The following is a 17,291-nucleotide window of genomic DNA, read 5'->3' as shown; positions in this document are numbered from 1 at the left end:
GATGGCCAAATTATCACAGGACCTTAACAGCCCGCTATGGTTTCATCAGCCCTCAACCAGGAGATTCAATCTAACTCTCAAATCCCTGATTGCCAACCTGGCACTTCTCACCTTCACCTGTGCATCTCAGAACACCCACGCTTGTGGTCCAGTCCAGGTAACACAGCTAAGAATGGGACTCAGCAACTACCTGAGCCAGGGAACCAAAACCCCTAGGAAATCCAAACCGCTGAGGTGCGAAGTAGGTATGTGGAGTTCTGGTGCCATGGGTTAAGCTGCTCCTTGTGATAGGAGCTTCCACTGGGTTGCATCCAGGCTGCTCCAATTATAATACAACTCCTGCTAACAAACCTGGGAAGGCAGCAGAAGATGGCTCAACGACTGGGGCTTCTGCCTCCCAGGTGGAAGACTCAGAGGCCTAGGCTCCTGGCTTCAGCCTGTCCCAGTGCAAGCTGTTCCAGTCTCACACCTCTCTCCCTAGCTCTGCTTTTGAAACAAAAAAGGCACTGGGTGTGAGGCTGAGTCAACCAGGAACTCAGCAGTGCACAGCCTTTTCCCTCATCTCCATGCCTTCTGAGGAACTGTCCATGAGACACCTGTACTGTTCAGTACCAACCAGTCATGATCTGAAGACTGAGATCAAGACATCTGCATTGGTCATGGAAGGCACTGGAGAAAGGCAGAGTGGGAGAGGCCATGTCGCAGCCCCCTGGGCCAGGGACCCCTCTCCTGCCCCTCCCAGCTCCATCTAACTCTCCACCTCCTTGTTACTGCTGAAGGCCTTGCACAGGACACAGCTGCTTAGGTCCTTCACTGCACCCTTAGGCCCCACTGCTGCTCTCACCCCCAGTAACTTCAGCCTCTGCATTCCAAGTTAGCCTGGGACCATGGCATCTTTACATGGGATCCATGTCCCCTGTCATTGTCTGAGGGAGGCCACAGCCCTCTAGCACCTCCAAACACACACTTCAGTATCTTCCTCACTTGAACTCTCTGGCCATCAAGGAGTTTTCACACTAGTAAGCAGAGAACTCTTTTTCAAACTCAAATTGGTTCTTGCCACTCCCCTACTCAAAGTGCTCTATTGACTCTCATTTATAGCGAGAACTCTGCAAGCAACATTAAAACATCCAAAATTACCCCAAATTATTGTCCTGGACAACGTTATTTTCCAGTACACAATTAAGTCTGTCAAAACAAGCCAGAGTTTGCTTTGACCATGAGCTTGCCCATGGTGGTAAGTACAATGGTCCCAAGCACAAATGTCAAAACTATCAAGGCAACATTTAACTTTGTTGATACGTGAAGTGGCTGACAACTTCCCTTAGATAAAAGACAGACTAACCCAACAGCATTACAGGAGAGCTGGGTCATGAGGGAAGTTCTGACACACTCCTGGGAATCCAGAAATGCACAGGTGCACCCTTCTCTGATGAGAGAGACTCACGGTGCTGGACTTCTCACACACATAATGACTAAAGCCAAACATCCAGTTCCTCCTGGGGTACTAGAATCTACCCATGTGCTGGGAAGATGGCACCAATGAACACCTTGAGCAATCAGGCTCTTATGAGCTTGTCTGGCAGACATCTCACTCATGTTGTGCCACCTTGTTGTGAGCCCAGGGGGGCCTCCAAAGGAATCACTGACCCTGGGAGTGTACAGGATCAGGATCTCCCAACATAAGCAGAAAATCAAGGGAAAAAAGCAGCCAGTTGACACTATCTCTGAGGAAGTACAGACATGGATCTCACTAGTTCCTGGGCACTCAGCTTTTACAATATACTCAAAGAAATTCAGGAAAGTATGCAAACAGAGTTCTGGAATTCAAAATCAGAACAATTGAAAGGCTCACCAGAGGGGCCAGTATTAGTTTCCTAGTCACCATACCTCTTTATTGCAATCTGTGTGGCATTAAAACTGGAAGCTGGACCATGGTTCTGGAGGGCAGAGCCTGAGGTCAGGAGCCTCCTGCCCTCTGCTCTACCTGCATGCTCCAGGCTAGGACCCTTCATGGTCTCTTCCTAGCTTCTGGCAGTTGCTGCAGTCATTGGCTTGCTTGCTTTGCAGTGCATGCTTCCACTCTCTGCCTGGGTCATCCCAGAACAGCCTTCTTCCTTCCTTGTCTAAGAGGCCACATTTCTCTGCCAATGGAAGGACAATGGCATTTAGATCAGGACCCACTCTAATACAGGATGATGTATCTTCACTGATTCTACCTGTGAATACCTTTTTTTTCCAAAAAAAAATGCATACACATACCCTGAGGGCTAGGACTTGAACATAGAGGACATAACTCTACCTATAATAGGCCTTTGAGGAGGCAAAAGCATCAGTGAACTTGTGGATTAGTCCCTTCAGATGACCCAGTCTAATGAATAGTTAGCAAATAAATAGAGTTCCAGAGACCTGTGGAACACTACTAAGAATACCACATAGTCACTGAGTCCCACTGAGAGATGATAGAGAGAATAGGATGGCAAGACTACATAAATTATATCCTAAGCTTCCCCCAGTGTTTTTAAAACCTGCAACCACAATATGCAAATGTTGGGTATTAGCCCTAGTCATTAAGCTAATGCTTAGGACATCTATGTCCCACATAGGAATTCTTGCATTTGATCCCCTACCTCTGTCTCTAGTTCCCGCCCATGTGCATCCTGGGAGACAGTGGTGATGGCTCAAGAAGTTGGGTGCTTTCCAGCCACATGGAAGACGTGGATCAAGTTCTCAGTTCCCAGCTTTGGCTCCTGTAGTTGTAGCAAGCATTTTAGAAGTGAACCAGCAGAGGACATCTCTTTGATTCTGTCTATGCAATTAAAAAATAACCAGGAAGTTCAATGTGCCCTGGCATTATAATTTCATATCATAATAAGCTGAAGGCCAAAGAGAGACTCACAAGAGTGAAACACTATGTATAAAGGACCTGAGAGATCAACACTAGGATGCCTGCAAATTGTTCAGAAAAGTGCTGCCAGTGAGGTCGCAAAATTGGGAACTTCAAACACTGCTTCAGCTAATCCCCCCAGAAGTGTGACACTTTCTCAGAAAGTTAAACACAGGGCTGCTGTGTGGTCCAGATATTCTGCTCAGGGATATCTAAGCAGGAAAAAAAAATCTTTCCTTCATGTAACAATCTGAAGCAAATGTTCATAGTGGCAGTATTCACAGCAGCAACAAAAGTGGAAGTGGCCCACTTTCACATGTGGAAATGTTGAAGGGCCTGTGTATTAGGATGACTGTGAGGTTAAAAATAAGTTAATTCAACGCCTGAAAAAATTGGCTGCTATGTCATAAGAGCCATTGACATAAGTATTCACTTCCCAAGTATCCAGTAGAGTTAAGGAGACCTGAGTGCTAGTGTCCTCAGAGGAGGGTCCTCACAGGTGACAAATCAGAAAATAGGGCTTTCTCTTCCACACTGGCATGGGACTGATTCTTCACAGCTCACGAACAAAACCTATGGTCTTGAGATGTAGTGTAGGCAGAATAGCGGCTGTGTCTTCTGATGGTTTCAAGGCACTGAAATAAATGAGATTAAATGACTTCCCCAGATTTACTTCACTGATGATTCGTGAATCTTAAGGTGAATGTACAGCTGGATTCCCTAAGCATGGAGATCCCTGAACCCTGAGACCACAGATGCTACCCTGGCCATGGAACCAAGGACTGTCCTCCCACACTTTCCAAAAATCTCCTGGGGGGTTGCAAGACACAGCTGATGTCCTTGAAGATGTACATGACCCCAAATCCCAACTAACCTCATGGCTCAATATTTCAATCCCTGACCAAAATGCAAATACTTCCCTGACATGCAGCCACGCTGAAGAATCAGGGGGTCCACACAGTGTCCATCCCACCATGGCACATGGCTCAACCTACCACTCTGCATTGAGGCATCGCTGTGGTCAGGGACCACCTGGAGTGACCAGTACACTGCTCAGTTCCCAACAGTCAGAAGCCAGGACATTCCAAACCAACTGCCCATGTGACAGGCAACAGAACTTGGTGAGGAGCAGTGAGGAGGCATCAACTTGGATGGGGGCCTGCAGGGCTGCTGCTCAGCTGCTTCAGTGATATCCACAAGCCTCTGGGTCTCAGAGTGAGGGCTGGACTTGGGTTCACATCTAATCATGGTTGGCACAAGGTCTAGAATGGGGGAGGGGTCATGGACACTGCCTACTCCTCCAGGATATGACCAGGCCATCTCTGGGACCTCAAGGGAATCAGCCCTCACTCACAATATGGTCCTACCTATAGCTTTTGTCCAGAAGATCCCCAGGATTGTTCACTTAGGTTTTGGCAGAGTTCCCAGCCAAAGGTGAAGGGTGAGAGTTTAGCTGTCTATCCAAGCACCCCATGTGACTCCACATCCCTAAGGGAGTTCCCCATGCAAACTCTGTCCTCACTTCTGCCCTTGACCAGAGAGCTCAGCTGCTTTGATCCCATTCACTCAGCCTGCCAAGTTCCTCTGTCAGGTCGGGGTCAGCACCTGTCCGTGGTCCTGCACTGATGGGTAGGACATAAGGGAAGGGCCCCAGGATCTTTCTGCAGGGGTGCAGGTCTCTCTGATCACCACCCTGAGTTCACTGTGCCACCCTGAGGTGCGGCCTTTGATTCAGGTGCTCATGACCTCTGCGCAGGCCTCACTGGCAGAACAAACTCACCACCATCCCTGCAGCTCAGTGAACACTTCCAGCAAAGTGCAACCACTAAGTCCCCACCAAGACAAGTAACAGGGTCACCAGGAAAGACCATGACAGGGAGAAGCAACAGGGCTGTGGAGCATCAAGAGCATGTTGGGGGTGAAGCAATGGCCACCCAGAGCAGAGCAGCACACGGCCTCCTCCTTTAACCCTGTGCCAGCTGTAGGAATTATTCATTTGACTGCTGCCCTTCCAGTGTCCAGCAACAAGGAAAGCAGAGGACACAGAAGAGGAAACAGGAGACACCAGCAGGGCCACTGCCCAGGGTGCAGAAGAACCACCCGTGGATATTGGGGCAGGTGCTGTAGCGCAGTAGATTAATCCTCCATCTGCAGTGCCAGCATCCTATATGGGTGCCAGTTTCAGTACCAGATGCTCCTCTTCCAGTCCAGCTCTCTGCTATGGCCTGGAAAAGCAGTAGAAGGTGGCACAAGACCTTGGGCCCTTACACCCACATGAGAGACCTAGAAGAAGCTCCTGGCTCCTGGCTTTAAATGGGCTCAGCATTGGCCATTGCAGCCATCAGGGCAGTGAACCAGAAGATGGAAGACTTTTCTCTTTGTCTGTCCCTCTCAAATAAATAAATAGAAAGAAAAATCTTTTTTAAAAAGCCCATGGGTATTTCTTTCCATGCCAGTCTCTCCTCTTGGGGCTTACAGCTGTCTCCGGGGGACCATTTTGCCTGCATTCCTGCCTTTCCCTGCACCTCTTGGCCAGATTATCTAAGCTCTAGGGATGTGGACCCTCATAGCTGCTGCTGTCCTACCGCCCAGGCAGTGTCTGACGAGGGACACATGGCCATGGATGCAGGACCCCCTTGCCAACCTGCTTCCTGCCTTTCTCTGGCCTCCAGACCTGATTCCCTAGTCTCTTCATCTGGAGACCCTCCCGTCTGTCTGATCCTCTCCTCCGCCCTCCAACCTGTGGCACACCTCTTACTCAGGAGAACCCCTCGTCTTGTGGCCTCCAGCTGTCTGAACATTGAAATTAGATGGCAGTGTTCAATACAAAAGCCTCCCTGTCTCTTGTGCTCATGTGTCTGCTCTGCAGATCCTGTGTCAGAAAGCATTGGACTGTGTGACAGCTACCAGGGAAGGACTAATCCTATTGGAAAGTTTCCATCATGTGGGCCAGGGGGCTGTGGAGCCCAACACACTGGTGTCCACAAGGACTGACCCCTGAGCAGGAAGCCTGTGGCTGAACTGAAGGGATGGGAGCCCAGGATTCTCTCCTGGCTGAAAAGAGTGGCTGCTTCTCCTTAACCAATTACAGGATGGGGGCCTCTCAGCTGCCATGCCCTGCCTGTGGTCCTTGTGGGACAGAACAGAGTCTTTCCTCCTGGCCCCACTCTCTGGCCCACCCACTAGAGCTGTCTTGCAGGAAGGTTGTAAAGCCCTCACCTGTCTGCACCGCTGGCTGCTTCCTTGAAAGAATGCTGTGGCTCAAATGTCCTCCCAAAATACCTGTGCTGGAAACTTAGCCCCCAGTGCAATGGCATTGGAAGGAGGGACCTTTTAAAAAAAAGGCTTATTTCTCTGGAAGACCAGAAACAGAGAGAGAGATTTTCCATCTACTGGTTCATTCAGCAAATGACTTCAACCATCATGGTTGGGCCAAGCCAAAGCCTTGAGTTAGGAATTCCAGCTGGGTCTCCCACATAGTGGAAATGGGGCAAGCATTTGGGCCAAATTCTGCTGCTTGCCAGGTGCAAAAACATCAGCCTTGCCTGGTACCACCAAAGCCTGACCGTACTCAATCATTTGAGCATACTTTACTCCACAGTGCCCCCTGCCAGACAGCAGGGACCTAGTAGGTTCAGCCTGTAACATGTCCATGTGCCAGCCTGTAACATATCCTTGGCTGGCGGGCTCCCTGTCTTCCCCCACCACTGGGGCAACTCCAGTGTTCTCATTATGCATTTAAAAGATTTTTAACGTTATTTATTTTGTGGTGACAGCATCATGGCACTATGGTTTAGGCTGTCAACAATGACACTGGCATCTCATGCTGGAGTAATGCTTTGAGTCCTGGCTCCTCCACTGCATATCTGCCTTCCTCCTAATGTGCCTGCAAAGGCTGAAGGCACCCCAAGTGCGTGGGTCCTTGTACCACATGTGGGAAATCATGATGGAGTTCCACACATGGCTGCTGTGGCATTCTAGGAAGTGAACCAGTGGATGGAAGATCTCTCTGTGTCTCCCTCTCTGTCACTCTGCCTTTCAATAATGAATACATCTTCAAAGTCTTTAAATTTCTGGAGAGGCTGAGACACAGATGGTACTCCCATTTTTTGGTTCATTCCCAAAATTCTTGCAACCAACTGGGATGAACAAGGTAGGGACTGAATCTGGGAGCTGGAAATGCAACGAAGGATTCCCATGTGGCTGTGGCTAGCAGGAATTGACTTACTTGAGCCATCACTGGTGCCTTCTAGAGTCTGCATTAGCAGGAAGCTGGAATCAGGAGCTAAAGACAGGAAGAACTGAACCTAGGTACAATGAGGTAGGTTTCTTTTTTTTGTAAATATGCGTTGTATTTATTTGAAAGACAGAGTCACAGAGAGAGAGAGACAGAGAGAGAGGTCTTCCATCCACTGGTTCACTCCCCAGATGGCTGCCATGGCCAGAGCTGTGCCAATCCAAAGCCAGGGGCCAGGAGCTTCTTCTGGGTCTCCTATGTGGGTGCAGGGGCCCACGAACTTGGGCCATCTTCTACTGCTATCCCAGGCCATAGCAGAGAACTGGATCAAAAGAGGAGCAGCCTGGACTAGAACCGGTACCCATATGGGATGCTGGCCCATCAGGCCAGGGCTTTAACCTGCTGCACCACAGCACCGGTCCCGATGTGTGGGTCTCTTAATGAGCATCTTAATCACTAGGCTGAATGTCCTTCTAGTGATTCTTACTATTTTTTGATCATCAGCTTTGCCAATAACAATGTGCACTGGAAACACAGCAAATTTGTTGCCACAAAAATTAACAAGATGCTTTTCTTGTATAACATTCTATCAATGTAGGCAGAAACTGAAAATCACAGGTTTCATTTTTTAAAATAAGTTGGTCCATGCCACTGAGATCTGGTACCAGACAGGGATGCCCACTCTCACCACTGCTATTCAACATAGTTCTAGATGTTTTAGACAGAGCCATCAGGCAAGAAAAAGAAATTAAAGGGATACAAATTGGGAAGGAAGAAGTCAAACTATCCCTCTTTGAAGATGATATGATTCTTTACTTAGAGGATCCAAAGAACTCTACTAAGAGACTATTGGAACTCATACAAGAGTTTTGCAAAGTAGCAGGATATAAAATCAATGCACAAAAATCAACAGCCTTTGTATACACGGGCAATGCCACAGTTGAGAAAGAAATTCTGAGATGAATCCCATTCACAATAGCTACAGAAACAATCCAATACCTTGGAATAAACTTAACCAAGGACGTTAAAGATCTCTACGATGAGAATTACAAAATCTTAAAGAAAGAAATAGAAGAGGGTACCAAAAAATGGAAAAATCTTCCATAGCCATGGACTGGAATAATCAACATCATTAAAATGTCCATTCTCCCAAAAGCAATTTATAGATTCAATGCAATCCCAATCAAGATACCAAAGACATTCTTCTCAGATCTGGAAAAAATGATACTGAAATTCATATGGAGGCACAAGAGACCTCGAATAGCTAAAGCAATCGTGTACAACAAAAACAAAGCCGGAGGCATCACAATACCAGATTTCAGGACATACTACAGGGCAGTTGTAATCAAAACATCATGGTACTGGTACAGAAACAGATGGATAGACCAATGGAACAGAATAGAAACACCAGAAATCAACCCAAACATCTACAGCCAACTTATATTTGATCAAGGATCTAAAACCATTTCCTGGAGAAAGGACAGTCTATTCAATAAATGGTGCTGGGAGAACTGGATTTCCACGTGCAGAAGCATGAAGAAAGACCCCTACCTTACACCATACACAAAAATCCACTCAACATGGATTAAAGTCCTAAATCGACAACCTGACACCATCAAATTATTAGAGAACATTGGAGAAACCCTGCAAGATATTGGCAAGGCAAAGACTTCCTGGAAAAGACCCTGGAGGCACAGGCAGTCAAAGCCAAAATTAACATGTGGGATTGCATCAAGTTGAGAAGTTTCTGTACTGCAAAAGAAACAGTCAGGAGAGTGAAGAGGCAACCGACAGAATGGGAAAAAATATTTGCAAACTATGCAACAGATAAAGGGTTGATAACCAGAATCTACAAAGAGATCAAGAAACTCCACAACAACAAAACAAGCAACCCACTTAAGAGATGGGCCAAAGACCTCAATAGACATTTTTCAAAGGAGGAAATCCAAATGGCCAACAGGCACATGAAAAAATGTTCAGGATCACTAGCCATCAGGGAAATGCAAATCAAAACCACAATGAGGTTTCACCTCACCCCGGTTAGAATGGCTCACATTCAGAAATCCACCACCAAGAGATGCTGGTGAGGATGTGGGGAAAAAGGGGCACTAACCCACTGTTGCTGAGAGTGCAAACTGATTATGCCACTATGGAAGTCAGTCTGGAGATTCCTCAGAAACCTGAATATAACCCTACCATTCATCCCAGCCATCCCACTCCTTGGAATTTACCCAAAGGAAATTAAATTTTCAAAGAAAAAAGCGGTCTGCACCTTAATGTTTATTGCAGCTCAATTCACAATAGCTATGACCTGGAATCAACCTAAATGCCCATCAACGGTAGACTGGATAAAGAAATTATGGGACATGTACTCTATAGAATACTATACAGCAGTCAAAAACAGTGAAATCCGGTCACTTGTAACAAAATGGAGGAATCTGGAAAACACTATGCTGAGTGAAATAAGCCAGTCCCAAAGGGACAGATATCTTATGTTCTCCCTGATTGGTGACAACTAACCGAGCACCAAAAAGGAAACCTGTTAAGGTGAAATGGACACAATGAGAAACAGTGACTTGATCAGCCCTTTCCCTGACTGTTGATGAACAACTTAATACATTATCCCTCTTAGTATTTTTTTTGTCTGTTCTACCTTATACTATTGTTTTAATTCTGTAGTCATTACACAGTTATTCTTAAGTGTTGAAACTTAACTGAAAAGTGATCCCTGTTAAATATAACAGTGGGAATAAGAGAGGGAAGAGATGTACAATTTGGGACATACTCAAGCTGACTTGCCCCAAACGGTAGAGTTAGAAACATACCAAGGGGTTCCAATTCAACCCCATCAAGGTTGCATGTACCAATGCCATCCCACTAGTCCATTTGATCAATTTCTGTTCACAGTTGATCAGAATGATAGGACTAAGAACCAAAGGGATCACATAAACAAGACTAGTGTCTGAAAATACTAACCAATAGAACAAAAAGGAAAGAATGAACCAACATGGGAAGCGGGATACAATGCAGACTCATAGAATGATGATGTCCTAAACAGCTCTCTGGCCCCAGAATCAGCCCTTAAGGCATTTGGATCCAGCTGAAAAGCCCATGAGAGTATTTCAGGCATGGAAAGCCAAGACACTCTGGCAAAAAAAGGACCTAAATGAAAGATCTCTGCAAGTGAGATCCCAGTAGAAAGAACGGGTCATCAAAGATGGAGGTACCTTCCTCTGAAGAAAGGAGAGAACTTCCACTTTGACTATGACCTTGTCTAAATATGATAAGAGTCGGTGAACTCAAAAGGATTCCATAGCTATGGCAACTCATGACAAGAGCTGTGGGGAGCAGGGTCCATCTCCCACAACATGGCGGGGCGCCCGGGAGACAAGTAAGTACTGAGACTGTGGACTGAAACTAACTCTATGCATCTGATCTCCCACCATATGGCACTGAGAGGGAGCAAACAAATCTTACACAGCTGCTTTGTCAATTAGCTGATTCCTGACACAACCTCTAATTGGAGGAAAGTGGCGTGATCAGTACGTGGGCAGCGGAGCATGGATTGGTGGGAGAGGACTATAAAAGGGGGAGAGAGACAACATGCGCGGCCCCCTGAGAGTTGGTCGGAGAGCTCATTGTTGCCGCTCCTCCACGAAAGCGGGTGAGCGGTGGGGATGCCGCTCCTCCGCAGAGGCAGGGGAGTGGCAGCAAATCCGGGAAGGACAGGGGAAAGAAAACAGTGTCTGGTGTTCTTCCTCCGTGAAAGTGGGGGAGCGACAAAGAGCCTAGGGTGATTACTGATGCCATAAACAAGCGTGTCAATTTGCTAAGTCAACAACAGGAGTCACTGTGCACTTACTCCACATGTAGGATCTCTGTCCCTAATGTGATGTAAATTGTGATTTCATGCTATAACTAGTACTCAAACAGAATTTTTCACTTTTCCCAGGCCCTCACTTGTGTTCCCTGTCCACAGCATGCATTTAGGTGTCACTCGGGGATGAAGCAGTAGATGGGAGCTCTGTGCCACCATCTCTCTCTCTGTCACTCATATCAAATTAAAGCAAGGCAAAAGCTTCAAAAACTCCAACTAGTACCCATTCACATTATATAAAGTGCAGTTTTTCCCCTCTAATCATTCCAACCATGGAGGGTTACCACTGAACAAATAGGCTCACATGCCAATGTCAGGGACATGCTCCTGCCTCCTGCCCTGGAATATTGGTTGATGGCCAAATTATCACAGGACATTAATGGCCCACTATGGTTTCATCAGTTCTGAACCAAGAGATTCAATCTAACTCTCAAAACCAGCTGATGGAAGAACTCTCTGTCTCTCCCCCTCTCTTTCCACCACCCTGCAACTCTTTCAAATAAATCAATAAACTTAATCAAAAAAAAAGTTAGTGTGGGTCATAGGAGAGTGTGAGGGATGGTCAGGTAGTTAGGTGCCTGACACCCATGTGGGAGATCTGGATTAAGCTCTGATCTGAGCTACTAACTGGACACAGCCCAGTTGAAAATATAATAAGTCAATCTACACAGAATACACTCTCATGACTAATCAGATCCCAGAGCAAGTATGGGAGCACCTCAAGATTACTCTGTGTATATTTTTTTCTGGCTCCTGCATGGCTGAATACTTCCTTAAAAAACTTTATTTACTTTTTTTAAAGGAATACAAGTTTCAAATATACAACTTTAGGAACATAGTTATTCTTACCACCTAATTCCAATCCTACCACCAACACTCCCACGTTTCCCGTTCCTCCCACTCCACTTCCCAATCCCATTCCCCATTAAGATTCATTTTCAATTAACTTTGTACACAGAAGACCAATACTCTGCTAAGTAAAAGATTTCAACAATTTGCATGTACACACACAAACACACAGACACAAACTATTGAAGAAGTAGTTTTACAGTTAACTCTCATAATTCAACTCATTGAGGACAGCAGACCTGCATGAGAGTTAGTGTACAGTGTTTCCTGTTGTTAATTTAACAATTAGCACTCTCATGTAATGATGTCAGTGACCACCTGAAGCTGTTGACATGAGTTATGGCTGAATACCTTATAATTTTCTTAAATAACTGACAAGTGACACTGAAATTTTTCATCTCAAAAGTCACACAGTTTTATTGTACCTCACCCTTTAGCAAACAACTCATGGGACACTTCAACAAAAAAAAATTCTCTAATTACTGACGTTAACAGGAGCCACTTAAATGGAAAGGAAACAGACATCATACAGCATTTGCTATAAACCACAGCAAAAACTGAGATGCATGCAGATCCCTCCACACCACCTATTCCTGGAAAAGATTTATACTCCACTGAAGACATGGGATTATAGGGGGAAAAAGTGTTTTTCTAGACAACTTGCTGACTCCTTGAGACAATGGAATGCACGTGGGGAACTGTGACATTAACTTGATCCTTACACCAAGGACGATGGTAAGAAAGGGGGCAGCTCACACACATCACAGCCTCACAGAGACTTTCCCCCTGTCACTCAGCCATGCAACAGGCCCCACGCCACGGGTTAGGCTAACACTATCAACACATTCTCTTTCATTCCAAGAGCTCCATACTCCACAGTTGTAAATGTTTCTAGGAAGAAAGAGAACAAGAAATGCAGGGAGATGCACTGCTTCCAGGCTCCGGTCCCACAGAAGGTCATCCCCTCCAAGCCCATCCCAGAGACATCGCATGATGTACCCAGAGGCAAAGAACTTCTGGGACACAACGGGCTTGAATGACTCATCCAGGGTTGTTCAACTTCCCACCCCTGGGACGCTGACACATTTTCAGTGACCTCCACATCACAGGTCCAGGGCAAGTTCCCTGTGTCACCCACCAAAGTTCTCAGTGCTCTGCCCTGGAGGTGTCACCTCCACAGTCCACAGGGCCCCATGGCCACTATGCACATACTTTAAATATGATTATCCATTTTGCCTATGCTTTGTAAATGTACATAAAGAATGGATTTTAAGTTTTCTATTTATGTTATTTGTTTTAAACCAGGGTGATGACAGAGAGAGAGAGAGGAAACAGACAGAGACAGGGTGAGAGAGAATTCCCACAGTTAAGGGGTATGGAGTGAGAGGGGAGAGAGAGATCTATCTTAAACCCACTGGTTCACTCCCTAGATGGCAACAATGGCCAGGACTGTGCTAGGTTGAAATCGGGATCCAGGAGTTCATCCATGTCCCTGATGTGGGTGGCAGAGGCCCTAGCACTTGGGCCATCTTCCACTGCTTTTCCCAGGCCATAAGCAGGGAGCTGGATTGGAAGTGGAGCGGCTGGGAGGGCATAAACCAACCCCCATATGGGATTCTGACATTGCAGGTGGTGGCTTTCCCTGCTGTGCCACAAAGCCAGCCCCAGCTTTGCACTATTTTTAAATATGAGATTCCCTTTTGCCTATACTTTAGAAATGTCAACAATGAAACTAAAATAAATTCAAAATTTAAATTATTTGTTTTAAAGGCAGAGTGACAAGAGTGAGAGAGATTTCTCTTCAGCTGGTTCACTCCCTAAAAGCTCACCTCAGGAAGAGATGGGGCAGAGTGATTCCAGGACCCAGGAACTGAATCCAGGTCTTCCACAAGGGTGTCAGGGACCCTTGCAGTTGCGCCATGACCTGCAGCCTCCCAGCAGTCACAGTAGCTGGAAGCTGGAATCAAAAGCAGAGTCAGGAATCAAATCCAGGCACTATGATACAGGACGTGGGTGTCCCAAGTGGCAGTGCAACTACTGTCCCAAACACCAGCCCTGAGGAGACTTCACAATGCAGCAAGTGGTGTGCATATTCATGAATCCTGAGACCTTAGAGAATTAGTCATCCCCAAAGACAGCCAATCCTTATTCCTGATGGATACTCTCAGGTGTAAGACAACTCTGTGCCAAAACGTGCAAGAACAGAGCAACAAGGAATGTTGTGCACAAAACACCACACACCAACACTCACATGTCACCCGTGGATACACCGATATCTGTGTCTTTTACTATGTCACTCTAAAATATCACTGTGGCACCACACTACTGTATCAACATCTTCCACACTGTACTCCACCAACTACTGTATATCACTATCACAATATGTCAGTATAGGGCTATATTGGCCATATCTGTTTATCACCATATCTGCCACCATACATTTGATTTCACTATATAACACTCTGTCTCTATGTATCACTGTCACTGTGTATCACCGTATCTGTCCTTATGTATCACTATATCACTACACATCACTATATCTGCCACTATGCATCACCATATCTGCCCTATGTATTACTGTATCTCTCACTATATATCACTATACACCTATATTTGTCACTGTACATCACCATCTGTCACTAAATATTGCTCTGACACTCTATACCACTCTACCTGTCTCTGTATGTCACTATTGTATGTCACTGTATATTGACATATCACCAGATATGACTGTATCTCTTGGTGTATCTCTGGGTCACTGTATTACCGTCACTGGCATCACTTGACCACTGCTATCACTAAATCCATCACTATGCACCTCTTGGGACACATCACAGTGCACTGCACAAGTGTACTATACATCTCTGATTTTATTGATTTGGGTCTTTTCACTTCTTTTTTTAGTTAGTTGGGCCAATGGGGTGTCAATTTTGTTTATTTTTTCAGAAAACCAGCTCTTCGCTTGGCTGATTTTTTGTAATGTTTTTTTGGATTCAATCCTGTTAATTTCTTCTCTGATTTTAATTATTTCTCTTCTCCTACTAGGTTTGGGTCTGGTTTGCTGCAAATTTTCTAGGTCCTTGAGATGCGCTGAAAGCTCATTTATTTGGTACCTTTCTGTTGTATTGGAATCTAAGTCTCCCTTTAAGTCCCTTAACATATCTTTTAAATAGACCGGTGCCCTGTAATTAGGTGCATATACATTTATAATAGTTACATCTTCCTGTTGAATTGAACCCTTAATCATTATATAGTGCCCCTCTTTGTCTCTCTTAACAGTTTTTGTATTAAAGTTTATTTTGTCTGATATTAATATGGCTACACCTGCTTTTTTTTGGTTTCTGGTGGCATCGAATATCTTTTTCCAACCTTTCACTTTCAGTCTGCATGCATCTTTGTTAGAGAGATGTGTTTCTTGTAGGCAACAAATAGTTGGGTTGTGTTCCTTAAGCCAATCAGCCAGTCTGTGTCTTTTAACTGGACAGTTCAGGCCATTCACGTTTAATGTGACTATTGATACATAGTGACTTTGCCCTGCCATTTTCCCAGAGATATTTTCGAGTATATGCTTTCAGCTTCCCATGCTCTTTTACTGGTAGGTGTTCTTCCTTTCCCTTCTTTCATATTGATGGCCGTGTTTCTGTGTTTCTGAGTGTAGCACATCTCTAAGTATCTTTTGCAGGGCCGGACGAGTGGCCACAAAGTCTTTCAATTTCTGTTTGCTATGAAAGGTCTTTATTTCACCTTCATTCACAAGTGAGAGCTTGGCAGGATATAATATTCTGGGCTGGCAATTTTTCTCTCTTAGCACCTGTGCTATGTCTCGCCATTCCCTCCTAGCCTGTAGTGTTTCTGATGAGAAGTCTGCTGTGAGTCTGATTGGAGATCCTCTGAGAGTAATCTGACATTTCTCTCTTGCACATTTTAGGATCTTTGCTTTATGTTTCACTGTGGTGAGTTTAATTACAACGTGTTGTGGTGAGGATCCCTTTTGGTCATGTTTACTGGGGGTTCTATGAGCTTCCTGTACTAGGATGTCTCTGTCCTTCTCCAATCCCGGAAAGTTCTCTGCTAGTATCTCACTAAAAAGGCCTTCTAATCCTTTCTCTCTCTCCATGCCTTCAGGAACTCCTAGAACCCGAATGTTGGTTTTTTTAATAGTATCCTGTAGATTCCCAACAATATTTTTTAGATTTCTAATTTCCTCTTCTTTTCTTTGGTTTGACTGTATCCTTTCCCGTTCTCTGTCTTCTAAGTCCGATATTCTCTCTTCTGCTTCACCCATTCTGTTTTTAAGGCTCTCTAATGTGTTTGTCATTTGATCTATTGAGCTCTTCATTTCATTTTGATTTCTCTTCACTATCACACTTTCCTGCTCTACTAGTTTCTGCGTTTCATTTTGATTCTTCCTTAAAATTTCATTTTCACGAGAGAGATTTTCAATCCTGTCCAATAAGGATTTCTGTAGTTCAAGGATTTGCTTTTGAAAACTTCTAAATGTTCTTATCATAAATTTTTTGAAATCCATATCTTGCATTTCTTCTATCTCATCATCTTCATAATCTTGGCTTGGGGTGTTTTGTTTTTTGGAAGCATCATAATGTCATCATTGATCTTGTTCCGTCGATTTCTGTGTTTATTGCTTGGCATGGTTAATTCTGTTTCCCTCACTGTGAGGTTTTTTTTATTATTATTATACTATGTCCGTGTTAAGTGGACTGCCTGCTGTTGGAGGAGCCTTGGAGGCTTGAGATGGGTGTGGCCTGAGAGCTCTGCTTGGTTCTTCCTGGTTAAGGGTGTTTAAAGGTGACACCCTCAGGTTATGCGTGGTAAATCTCTCTTTATTTATTTATTCATTTATTTATTTTATTTTATTTTATTTTATTTTATTTTATTTTTTGTTCAGGAGGTAAGTAATACTGCAAGGCTTCGCTTCCAGCGCCAATGTGTGGACTCAGAGCCCTTAGCATCCCTCCTCTCCCCGCTGGTGTCTTTGTCACATAGACTCCCCTTCCCACACTGGCACTCAGACTCTGCGGCTCCCGCAGTTCAGCTTCCGCGTGGTGGACGACCCTGCTCTCCCAGTAGGTCCTTTGGGTCACAGCGAATAGCTCCGAAAGAGTTTCCTCTGCAATTTTTTCCTGATCCTTTGTCTGAGGCTACTGTAACTCCGCTTTTATTAAACTAAATTTACCCGGACTATCGTTGCGCGCCCTCACTATTCCGCTATCTTGCCTCCAACCAAAATGCCCATCAACGGTAGACTGGATAAAGAAATTATGGGATATGTACTCTTTAGAATACTATACCGCAGTAAGAAACAATGAAATCCAGTCATTTGCAACAAAATGGAGGAAACTGGAACACATCATGCTGAGTGAAATAAGCCAGTCCCAAAGGGACACATACCATATGTTCTCCCTGATTGGTGACAACTGACT

At 45.1% G+C, this 17,291-nt stretch overlaps 1 pseudogene; it reads right to left on the bottom strand.

Moving 5' to 3' along the window:
* The window catches only part of LOC127485151 (protein APCDD1 pseudogene), a 98,595-nt pseudogene extending 81,304 nt beyond the window's left edge, over positions 1–17,291 (bottom strand).

The sequence above is a fragment of the Oryctolagus cuniculus genome, chromosome 21 (genome assembly GCF_964237555.1).
Source record: "Oryctolagus cuniculus chromosome 21, mOryCun1.1, whole genome shotgun sequence".
Classification (NCBI taxonomy): Eukaryota; Metazoa; Chordata; class Mammalia; order Lagomorpha; family Leporidae; genus Oryctolagus; species Oryctolagus cuniculus.
Note: the sequence above shows the minus strand (reverse complement) of the source record. Positions and strands in the feature narration are given on the sequence as shown.